The sequence below is a fragment of the Phoca vitulina genome, unplaced genomic scaffold, assembly GCF_004348235.1.
Source record: "Phoca vitulina isolate PV1807 unplaced genomic scaffold, GSC_HSeal_1.0 scaffold2, whole genome shotgun sequence".
NCBI lineage: Eukaryota > Metazoa > Chordata > Mammalia > Carnivora > Phocidae > Phoca > Phoca vitulina.
Genome location: NW_022589705.1, coordinates 99412701 through 99424198, shown reverse-complemented (window position 1 = coordinate 99424198; position 11498 = coordinate 99412701).

Here is an 11498-nt window from a genome sequence, read left to right as displayed (position 1 = left end):
CGCCCTAAATCCAGGATGATTTCATCTTGAGATCCTTAACTAATTACACCTGTAAGACCCTATTCCCAAATAAGATCTCATTCTGGGGTTTGGAGTAGACGTGAGTTTGGGGGACCCCGGTGAGCCCGCCGCTCAGTGAGAAGTACTTCCCTTGTTTACCCTGAGAAGCTGGCTGAGGAAGGCAGTCTGGGTGACGAATAGGGAAGCCACGGGTTTCCCTGCAGAGAAATGCGGGCAGCGAGGGGCGTGCAGAAGGGCGATCCCCGGAGCCGAGCGCCGCGGGCCACGCAGGGGTGCTGGTCAGCACGCGGGCTGCAACTATGACTGATACGTGTGCACGCATGGCGACCGCTGTCTTCAGTCCTGGTGGAACCGGGCGGGGGGTAAATGAACAAACTAATAAATAACCATGGTAGCGACCTGCCATCCCACCCCTGGCCCAGGGGTCTTTGATCTCATTATTTTGGACACGGCTCGGAGGCCGTGGGCAGGTGACCTTTGTGAGCACTCACGGAGACCTCTGCATTTTTCCAGTGAAGCCGAGTCTGCTCGCCGTGTCGGGGCATCTCAGTGGGTATGAGGGGGACCACCCCATATTTCTGATTCCTGAGCGACATCCCCAGATGCTGGCACAGGCTGGCCCCTCCTGGGAGCTGAGGCTGGGGGGCCGCCGTGTCCGGGAGCCGGGCACTGCCCTGGGGAGGGCGGGGGTCTCCAGATGGGCGTGGGGGCATTTGGGAGGCCGTGCTTGAGTGCCCCTGGAAGGGACGGCCTCTGTGGCCACCTCGGGGAGGGCTGGCGCTCTGGGCCCCGCTGCCCTGGCCGCCCAGACACTCGGGGGTTAAGCCTCCTCCGCATCAGCGCCCCGGGCGCGATCGTTTCCATATATATTTGTTTGTGGTCAGAAGTTGTCAGAGACCAGGGCTACGGAGACCTTGACTTTTCCCTGACACTTACAATTACTGCCGCCCCGGGGACTCATTTTCTGTGCGGCCACCTGCTGACCCGGCCAAACGCCGTCTGTCCTGTTGCCTGTAAGCCCTGCTCTGTCTTCTCGCCATCAGGCTGGGGGCTGGCGCCTTAGAGCCCCCACTGCGGCATCTGCCCCTAGATCCCCCCTTCAAGTGCTGTTTTCTCCCCGTTCCTGTGTGCAGGGCGTGACGAGACCCCAGCCCCACAGAACCTCGCTGGGCCCCCAGACCCCTCCCAGCACCTCTGCAGCCTTTCCTGGTTGGCATCACCCTGGTGTGGAGCCTTCTGGCCGGGGACTGCAGGTGGGGAGGAAGGGCAGGAGGAGGAGGGGAAGGGGACAGAAAACGCCAATTTCTTCTCATCGTCCTGTTCTGCTATTTCCCAGATGTGACATATAGCCCCCGCCCCGGGCACTGCAGCACCCACCCCACCCCTACCACGCCTGGTCACGGCAGCCCTGCGCGCCTACACAGCCCGGCTCCCCAGGCGCCCACTCCGACCTCACCTGCAGGGGCCGCGCATCCCCTCACCCCTGGGGCCCCAGGGCCAGCTCGGGGAGGCAGGGCTGCTGTGCCTGGGCGCTCTGCCCTGGGTGGGTGGCGGCCTGGCCTCCCTTTGGAGCTCACCTCTGTGGTCCCGAGACCAGCGCTGGCCTCAGTCCCTGCAGGACTCTCTGCCCAGGAGAGCTCCTGCCCACTTCCGCTTAGGGCTTCAGATAGTCCGTGGACAGATCGCCCCACTCCTCCCCTGCCTGTGCCCCAGCCAGCCCAGTGCTGGGGGCAGGTGGAGACGCTCTCTGGGGAGTGGCGCTTGGGGACGGAGGGACTCTTTTCTTCCCCCAGCAGGATAGCTGGGCCTCCGCCCAATCCTAAGGGTGCTCAGACAGGTCCTGTCTGAAAAGTGACCCCTGTCCCCTCCACGGAAGGGGTATTCTACCGGCCCACAGGGAAGCCTCCTTCCCCCACCCCGGTGCACTGTGGGACCCTGGGGAAAAGGGCGGCCCACAGCCTCTGTTCGGGGGAATAGGTGACCATGGTAGGGGGCAGGGGAGTGACCCCTGCGGAGGCTGGGCTCCAAGCATCCTGGCCACTCCTTCTGCCTCTGACCGGGATGTTTCTTTACTAGAAACGCCAGCACTTGACCCATGAACTGCCGGTGACCTGTGGGCAAACCCCAAGCCTGCCCCCACTGTTCCCAATGTCCCCTGTGAGGCCCCTAGACCCCCATATCTCAGGCTGAACTCATCCCTGAACTCCTGCCGTCCCCCAGCCTCCTGGAGCCCGGAGTGGGCGGTGGTTAGTGCTCCTCTCCCCTCCCCCCTCACGTTAGGTTGGCTGCTGGGTCCTGATGTCCCCTGATCAGCTGTCACTGCCGCAGGCCACGTGTGTCCCCCTGCCCAGAGCACGGCTGCCCTCAGGCCGGCCCCCCTGTGTCCCCCTGCCCAGAGCACGGCTGCCCTCAGGCTGGCTCCCCTGTGCCCTCTGCCCAGAGCACGGCTGCCCTCAGACCGGCTCCCCTGTGCCCTCTGCCCGGAGCACGGCTGCCCTCAGATCGGCTCTCCCGTGTCCCCCTGCCCAGAGCACGGCTGCCCTCAGCCCGGCCAGCTCCCCCGTGTCAGCCCCGCCCCAGCCAGACCGCTCAGCTGTCCTCAGACACTGGCAGGGCCCATGGACACCCCGGGCCTCAGGCCTCGGCCGGCTCCATGGGTCCCTGGGGGTGGCCCAAGCCCCGTTGCAGCCTTATGCCTGCTGTCTCATGGGCCTGATGGCCCAGCCTGGCGGATGGCTCTGTGTCCCCACAGGGCTCCTTCCCCTACTCCAGGCACAGCTGGCCTTTCCGTCCTGTTCCAATGCTGCCCCAGGCCTCCAGCCCCCCTGCTGCCCATGTGGGAGAAAGGTCTCCTCTCCCAGGTGTGGGCCTGGCCTGTTCACTCTCTGCTCTGATCATTTCGTTAATCCATCCATAAACACATAGCGAGTGCCCCGTGCACACGGGCTGTTGGGGCTACGTGTCCTGTGTGCTGGGCACACCCAGCTGCTGAGGCCGCGCGGTGCATGAGGACGACCCCGGCGCCCAGGCCCGGGGATCCCCCAGTCTCCCTGGGCAGGCCAGAGAGGGCTCCAGAGATGAGGCAGCAGTTGGGGGACCTTGCAGGAGGGGAGGCCCTTTGTTAGAGGCAGTGGGAGGACAGGAAGGAAGGGCCAGGAAGGCCCCTGAGGAAGCAACAGCGGGAGCAAAGCCACAGGCTGCGAGCCCACGTGAGGACGGGGCGGGCGGCTGGGCAGAGTGGTGGGCAGCCGGGCAGGCAGCAGGTAGGCCTCTGGGGCGATTTCCCAGCGGCGCTCTGCGGAGCATGTGAGCTGGGCTGGGCTTGGACACAAGGCCCAGTGGGTCAGCAGGGATGGTGATGCCAGCCGCCGCCGGAGGGTAAGGGGGTGCAGGGCTCTGAGACTCCTGGAGGAAGGGAACCTGTCGGGTGCTTCACCGGGTGTCCCCCCACAGAACCCACCCCCTGACTGTTCTCTGTGTCACGCAGCCTAATGTGCCAATCACCACACACTTGGTGGCTTCAAACAACGCAGTATCTCAGTGTCCAGAGGTCAGGGCTCCAGGGGCGGCTTAGCTGGGTCCTCTGCTCCGGGGCTCCCCGGGCTGTGTTCTCATCCGTGGGCTGGGCTGGGGGGATTCTACCTCTAAGCCCAGCGAGGCACCAGCAGCACTCCTGTTTTTGTGGTTACAGGACAAAAGTCCTCATTTTCTTGCTGGCTGTCAGCCAGGGTCACTGTCCGCTCGTGGAGGCCCCCGTAGCCCCTTGCCCCGTGGGCCTCTCCCAGCACCGCGGCTCCCTCCTGCAAGGCTCGCCGGAGACGGTCTCTCGGGCTCACGTGAGTCTTCTTACTGAGCAGAACCTAAGTGGGGGGGCTGCACGGTTAGCTTTGCCTTATTCGGTTGTCTGGAAACCAGGCACGCGCCGGCTTGCCTTCGGGGGGGGCCCTGTAAGGCCACGACTCGTGGAGGGGGCCCCCTTAGGTATGTCAGCTGCACACAGTAGCACCCCCAGATACCAGACCTGGGGAAACACGCCGGCACCGGGGCGGGGGGGCCGGGCCGAGGGTCTAGATGGACGTAGGACTAGAAACGGTAGTGACTTAGGGGATGGAGACAGGGAGCAGCCCCCACACTCCTGCTTCCCCCAGATGCCGCCTCCCCTGAAGGCAGGCCAGTGCCCAGGGACGCAGCAGGGCGTCCTCCGTATGTGCCGGGATGCTCCGGGGGGACAGCGTGGTGCCCCAAGGCGCGGGCTCCGGCGTGGCCAGCAGGGTGTCCAGGCCTCGGCTCTGCAGACAGAGGCCCAGACCTGGGCGGTGGCTGGAATCTTGTCTTGGCCCCCACACTCCGAGGCAGGCTGGGAAGTGTTTGGGGGCCCAACTGGGCCCAGTGTCAGGGGTGGGGCTCCCTGTTCTCACCCCAGCTTCCCTGTCTGGTCCCAGACACTTACTGGGGCTGCAAACCTGGTATGGGTGGGGTTAGGCCCCATGGGAGCTCGGAGGGCTGCAGGGTTCTTTGGGGGCATGGATGGGGAGGAAGCTGTGGGGGGAGGGTCCTCTGGGGGCCCCAAGCCAGGCAGACAGTGGAGGAGCCCCTTTGTCCCCTGACCCTGCTCTGAGGGCAGTGCTGGGGTGAATCCCGGCTAGGTGTGGGTGATGGTGGCTGGAGCCCTGACACCAGCCCAGCGGGTACCCAATGCTGAAGCTACACGGGCCATCGGGGCTCTGGTGGGTAGGTTGGCCCCTGAAACTGGGGGATCATGCCTGTGGACGGGCTCTGGAACTGGGTCTGGGTGAGTCTGTGTGGACAGAGACGGTAGGAATCTGGGTCCTAGGGACCTCACAGGAGGAGGTCATGGAGATTAGAACCCAGGCCCAGAAGGGGGGGGAAGCCGGGGGAGGCCGTGGCCCAGGTCAGATGTCGCTGTGAGGTGGCCAAGGAGAAATGGACCCCAGATTGGTTTGTGGAGGCCCCCACTGACCCGGCAAGAGTTGGGGCCAAGGGCCTGGGTCCCCAAGGACCAGGAGTGCCTCATGGTATCTTCCTGGGGTGGTGGGGTGCCTTGTTATAACAAGACCTCATAGGGTCCCGGGGCCCATGAGGTTCCAGGCCCAGGGAGATGGAGGGGCCTATCCAGGACTCCAGCCCACCCCCCTTGGACCGCGCCCTCCACGGGGACTTCAGGGCAGCTCCTGGGAGGGGACTTCTGGCTCATCAGCCGGTCCAGCCCTGTCCCCGCGGGTCACTCTCAGAGCAGGTTTTGATTTCTGTTTCAAGTTTCCTGGTGCACAGCCTCCGGGGGCCATCTCCTGCTATGCTAATAGAGCTATGCATGTTCGATGAGCATGTCAGCCTGAGGCTGGAGGCAGTTCCGTGTCTGGCTGGCGGGCGGGTAATGAGCCCGGCAGGGGTCCCAGGCTGCCCTGATCTGTCACTGTCCAGCTTGGCCAGGAAGCTGCAGCCCCCGGACTTCAGAGGCACCCCCAGGAGGAGGCCTGCAGCTGCACCAGCTCCCGGAGGTGAGAGGGCTCGCCCCGCCTAGACGGCCGCTGGGAAGGGCCTTGGTCCTGGAAGCCAACCTGATGCAGCTCCCAATCCAGCCCTCCAAGGCTGTGTGACTCAGCACAACCACTCCACCTCTCTGAACTCTGCTACTGGGCCTTTAACAGCACCTGCCTTCCAGTCTCACTGTGAGGAGAAAATCGGAGACTCCGCATCCAGCCTCAGTCCAGCCCTAACACACAGACTGGAGAGTAAATGGTGCTGTTTTTACTGCTTGTGGAACCCCCTAGTGTTCCATGGGACACAGTTTGGGAAGCACTGTCCAAATACGTGATTCCCTGCAAAGCGGAGAAGAAATGGCCTCCCCGATGGGTGGGCCTGGAGCCGCAGGGGCATAAGGCCAGCAGTGTCTGTGGACCCTGGCAGGACTGGCCCGTCTCTGTGCATCTGGGGATCTCCCGAAGGCTCCCGGCAGAAGCAGGTCCTGGCCGGCCCTTCCTGCAGTGTGGACGGTCTCTGCAGACAGACGCACACGGCCCTGACACCATGGAGGAGTGTCTGCCCTTCTGGCCCCAGCAGAGGGTCCAATGGCTTCAGAGTGAGGCCCTCGGGGTCCGCCTGCCTCTGCCCACTCAGGTCTCAGCTCCCGGGGCCCACCATTTTCTAGTCCCAGTAAACACACTCCGCTGCGTGTCCAGGGTCCGCTCCGCGAGGTGGCACTGTGGGTGGGCAGAACTTCCCACGTGTGGAATTAATGCACTGGGGCCGGCCAGACGGGTGGCCAGGGGCCTTGAGCAGGGATGGGTGTTGACAATGTCTGTGTCCCCAACAGCCTCTGGGTCCAGCACTGGCCAAGCGGGTCTGGGCTCCTCCCGGCCCGCGCCTGACCCAGGGGCCGTGCCCGGCGACTCCCTTCCTGCACCCTCCACACCTGGCCAGTGTTTGTGGGCTGGGTGCAAAGATGAGTCTGAGGGATGGGACCTAGCAGGTCCCGGGATGTGGTGGGGCCCTTTCTCTGTCATTTTTTTTAGCACAAGAACCTTACAGTTTGGGATCGAGAGAGAGCACCGGGCCGTCTGATGGGGAGGGACCAGGCCTGCAGAGGGAAGCTGGCCCTGCCAGCTCGGAATCCAGAGGAAATGTGCTGACCCGGGCGGGTGGCGCCAGGCCCCCGGGAGCTGCAGGCTCTGCGGAGCCCAGTGCAGAGGGGTGGGCACGGGGGGGGGGGGCACTGGGCTACCCTCCCGCTGGGCCCCGGCCACAGCCATGCTTGCTCCCAAGGGTGTTAGGGAGCCCCACGCTCTCCCCGCTCCTCTCTGTCCCCCTCCGCCTACTGACTCCGGGCACAGTGACCCCCCATGCTGGGGAGTGCTCCCCACACTGTGACAGCCCGAGGAGGACATCCGTGATGGCTCCCTGCGGCAGAAGGTGGCACCCAGGCTGGGGAGGGTCTGAAACAGGATGAGTCAGAGCTTGGCCTTGGGGTCCGGGCTTCCTGCCTGTGGGTCCTGGGGTTGGGGGCAGTCTGAACCCACCCAGAACAGGGAGGGTCTTCCGCCAAGTGAGACTGTTGCCCTCCCTGGCGTCTTCTGAGGGTGTCCCCCAGAACCCCCTGGAGATAGCCCTGACCCCTCCCTTGTCCTGCGCTCGGCCTGCTCTCTGATGCGCTGGAGGGGAGCCACCCCACGGTGGAGCCGCTTCCTCGGGTTCCTGGGGGGTGCGCACGAGCTTCCCCGGGCTGCCATGACACGGCACCACCAACTTGTGGCTTAAAACAGTACGCATTTATTTGCTCACGTTTCTTGAGGTCAGAAGCTAGAAATCAGGGTGTGGGCAGGCCCCACCTTTGCCAGAGGCTCTGGGGGAGGGTCTTTCGGCTTCTGGTGGTCCCAGGTGCTCCTGGGCTTGTGGCCACACGGCCCCAGGGTCTGCCTCCATCTCCCTGTGTCTGCGTGTCTCCTTTTGTGAAGGCTCGAGCACTGGGTGACCCCACCTTACGGACTCTGTTTCCACAGCAGGCCACGTTCACAGGTGCTGGAGTGAGGGCCTCAGTGTGTCTTTCCAGGAGGAACAATTCAACCCACAGCAGGGTGTTTGCTGAGCGCCTCCCCCCACGACCCCACGAGGGGCCCCAGGGAAGGGGCCCCTGATGGAGGAAGAAGAAACAGGGGCCGTTTGGGGCACAGTGTACCTGAGGATGCCCCCGGAGGAGGCTGGGCAGCAGGAGGGGTGCCCGGGGACTCCCAGACCTCGGGGTGTCTGTGGAGAGAGGGGCACAGCACTGACGCTCTGCAGGTGGAGATGGCCCTACCCGCACTTGTCCGCGCAGGCCCCGAACTGCGGAGGGGAAGCCAGCTCTCCAGTAGCATTTGGGGGCTCCTGTCCTCACCTCCTTCCAGACAGGCGGGCGGGGGGGGGGGGGTGGTGGTCCAGGGAAATAAAATGCAGGATGCCCAGGTGCACTTGAATTTCTTTAGTATAAGGACACCCCAGCGTTGCACGGGACATACTTACGCTCTGATTCAGTATTTATGTGAAGTCCACGCACGCTGGCATTCTGTCTTTCCTCTGGCGGCCCTGGTTCGCACCTTACACCTTACACAGAGGGCTCAGATCGGCTCCTGGCCCTGCTCCACCCCTACCCCAGCTTCAAGCACAGGGCTGGGTTCCTGCAGGCCTGGGGCTTCAGGTGGGGGTGCCTCAGCCCTCCCAGGGCTCCCAGCCAGAGCTCGGGGCCGCGGCTGGGCCGTGTGGACCAAGCCCGTCGAAGTCTGTCTGGTGCCTGCCCATTTGTCCGGTGGGCCTGTGGGCTCGCCTGGGCCCACACGCGCAGGACAGGGCAGCCTCCGACGGCCGGCCAGGCAGGGCCTCCTCGCAGGCGCCGGGCGAACGGCTCGACTGCTGCCCAGGGACCCGCGCCGAGCTGGTTCCTAAGCCACTGTGGCTGATCCGTGGAGGCCGGACAGTCTCCGGGAGAGAAATGTGGAAGCAATTACTCTGAGACCCGTCGTTTGAGTAATTCCCAAAGAGACACCAGGGCCGGTCCTTTCGAAGCCTGGTGCACGGCGCCCTAATGAAGCAATTAAGGCAAGGATCCTCCGACTTTGATCTCGATGGGGTAATTTTTACAAAAACATCACGGAGTGATAGATACCCATAACTCAGGGTCCTTAATTGTACTTAATTTGTTTGGAATACGAATGTGCATTTAATTAAAGCCCAGCTCGGCCCCATGCTTCAAGCAGGGCTGTCAAGGAAAATTAAGACCTAGTTTGCTTTCAAAGTTACTGGTTTTTATCAGGCAAGGACAGCGGTCTTCGAACAGAAGGTTAGAGATAATTAGGCTGAGAGCTACAGCCGAAGAAAGTGGGGAGAAGGCACCGCGGTGAAGAGGGGGTGGGGAGACGGGAGACCCTGGCGGGCGGGAGCTTGGGGAGGGGGTGGGCTGGAGCCGGGGGGCTGCCCAAGGCCAGGCCTGCAGGGCATCCGCCCTCGGCGCCCCATCACACAGGACCCGATTCTCCGCCCTCTGGCCTCAGGTGGATTCCGCCACCGGACCCTTGCCCTAGGAGGGCTGTGATGACCCAGCCCGCTCCTCAGATAAGAGATGGGGAAGTTGAGGCACAAGCGAGCGCCTGAGCTCCCATGGTCACACAGGACCACCCCTCTGTCCCCGTCTGCTATAACCAGTGCACATCCCAGGGCTGTGGTCTTGCCTGGCATTGGATGCCAGGCCCGGCTGACCGTGGATCTCTGGGGAGACTTGGGTGATTCTGAGCACGGGCTGAGGGGCAGACCCGAGAGGAGAGAAGAGGCAGCCTGTTCCACCCAACATATGTCGGGGCCTGGGCTCCTGGACACCCGGGGGTTTGCAAGGGACCTGTAGGGATGACGTCCCCGCTCTGTTTGAACCCCAGTCCTGCTGGGCCTGGAGCCCGGTGGGGCACGGGTGGGGAGCCAGGTCCATGGGGGTGGGGGTGGAGAGAGGAGGGAGGGAGGGAGGGAGAAAACTCCTCTCTCATCCCAGACTTCCGCCGGTGCCCCGGGCATCCCCGGCCCTGGGGGGTGGCCCCACCCCAGCCTGGCCGTGGCAGGGTCTGCAGGCCCGGCTCCAGCTCTGGACCCCCGAGCAGCGCTGTCCCCGCTCACTGCCCGCGAGCACGGAGATTAGTCTCCGGCCACCGCTCCCTTGTTCTCGAGCCGCAGTGCGCCTTCGCTCAGCGATGTCCCTCTCCACAGGCCTGTTAGTAACCGTCTTTTTTAAGTGTCAAGAGGTTAAGTAACTTGTTCAAAAGACCCAGCCGGTGACCAGAGGAGATCCGTTCAAACTCCGCGTCCTGGGCCCGTGTTGTTCCAACTGCACAGGTCACGGCCTCGGTGGGGAGGGGGCTGGTGCTGGGGGCCCGAGGCCCAGGCCGTGGGCGGACCCTGCGCTTTGTTGACCAGGCAGTTCCTGTCGCTGCGACCCCTGAGTGCTGACCCACCCGGACCCCTCACCGTGGGAGCGGCTGCCTTGTCTGTGGGTCCTCAGGGCTGCCACCTTGTTGGGGGTGTCTGTCCGTCAGATGCGGGGTGTTGTGGGCAGGGACCCCCGGGAGGTGCAGCACGCAGGCGTGACTTACAGATGGAGCAAACTGGGCGCAGAGAGGCCGCCAGCCTCCAAGGGCGCCCGGCACCGAGCACCTGGCTGCTACGTGGCTTCCCGGGGCCGCCCAGCCCGGGCTGGGCCAGCAGGCGCTCTGTCCCGTCCTGGAGGCTGAAGCCCGAGGTCCAGGCGCGGGTGGGCCTGGTTCTCTCTGGAGGTTCAGAAGGAGACGGTGCCAGGCCCCCTCCAGCTGCTGGTGGTTTGCCTGCCGTCCTTGGTGGTCCTCGGCTAGAGATGTGTCCCCCACCTCTGCTTCATCACACGGTGCTCTCCCCGTGTGCCTGTCTAGGTGCACGTTTCCTCTTTTCAGAAGGACACCAGTGATACAGGATGAGGGACCGTTCAACCCCATTGTGACCTTATCTTAACTAATGGCATCAGCAGGGACCCTATTCCAGGGCCTGGAGGTCAGGACTTGATCGTGTGGCCTTGGGGACGTGATTCAGCTTCCGACAAGCTTCCCGTGGGCTTCTGGGAGGATGAAGCGAGCTAGCGTGTGTCCGGGAAGCGCGCGGAGCAGCCGTGGATACGGGGCAGGGGCGCGACAGGCTTGGTTGTGAGTGGTTTCACTCCACCGGGCCTCAGCGCGGCTCCTGACTGTGATGTCCGGGGAGCAGGACCCCCGCCCGGCTGGCGCCTGATGCAGCTGGTCTGGGCAAGCGCCCGATTTCTCAGCACTCGGAGTGGGGTCGTGCCAGGACCTGGGGGGCACCAGGCACTCCAGCCGAGGTAAGGGGCTTCAGGAGTGCTAGAGGGCTGGAAGGACCTGGGGGGGACGGGCAGCCCTGGGATGGTAGGTGCAGGGAACTCAGCAAGTCACGGGGGACCAGAGGGGCACCTCTCTCCTGAGCAAGCATGCTGGTCCCTCCAAGAGGGCACCTGGGCCGGGTTCTGGGGGAGCATCAGCAAAACAGGGGCCAGAATTAACTACAGCCCGAGGACAGGCCCTCTGCCTACACAAAAGCAACAGGATCAGCACGCAAATGTCCTCCCCACACCTGCGGTCCTTCCTCCCACTGCCTGTGTCCCTCCTCCCAACAACTGTGTCCATCTTCCCATTGCCTGTGTCCATCCTCCCAACAATTGTGTCCTCCTCCCAACACCTGCGTCCCTCCTCTCAATGCCTGTGTCCCTCCTCCCACCGCCTGTGTCCATCCTCCCAACAACTGTGTCCCTCCTCCCAACGCCTGTGTCCCTCCTCCCATCGCCTGTGTCCCACCTACCAACGGACTATGTCCATCCTCCCACCACCTGTGTCCCTCCTCCCACCGCCTGTGTCCCTTCTCCCACCGCCTGTGTCCCTCCTCCCAACATCTGCGTCCCTCCTCCC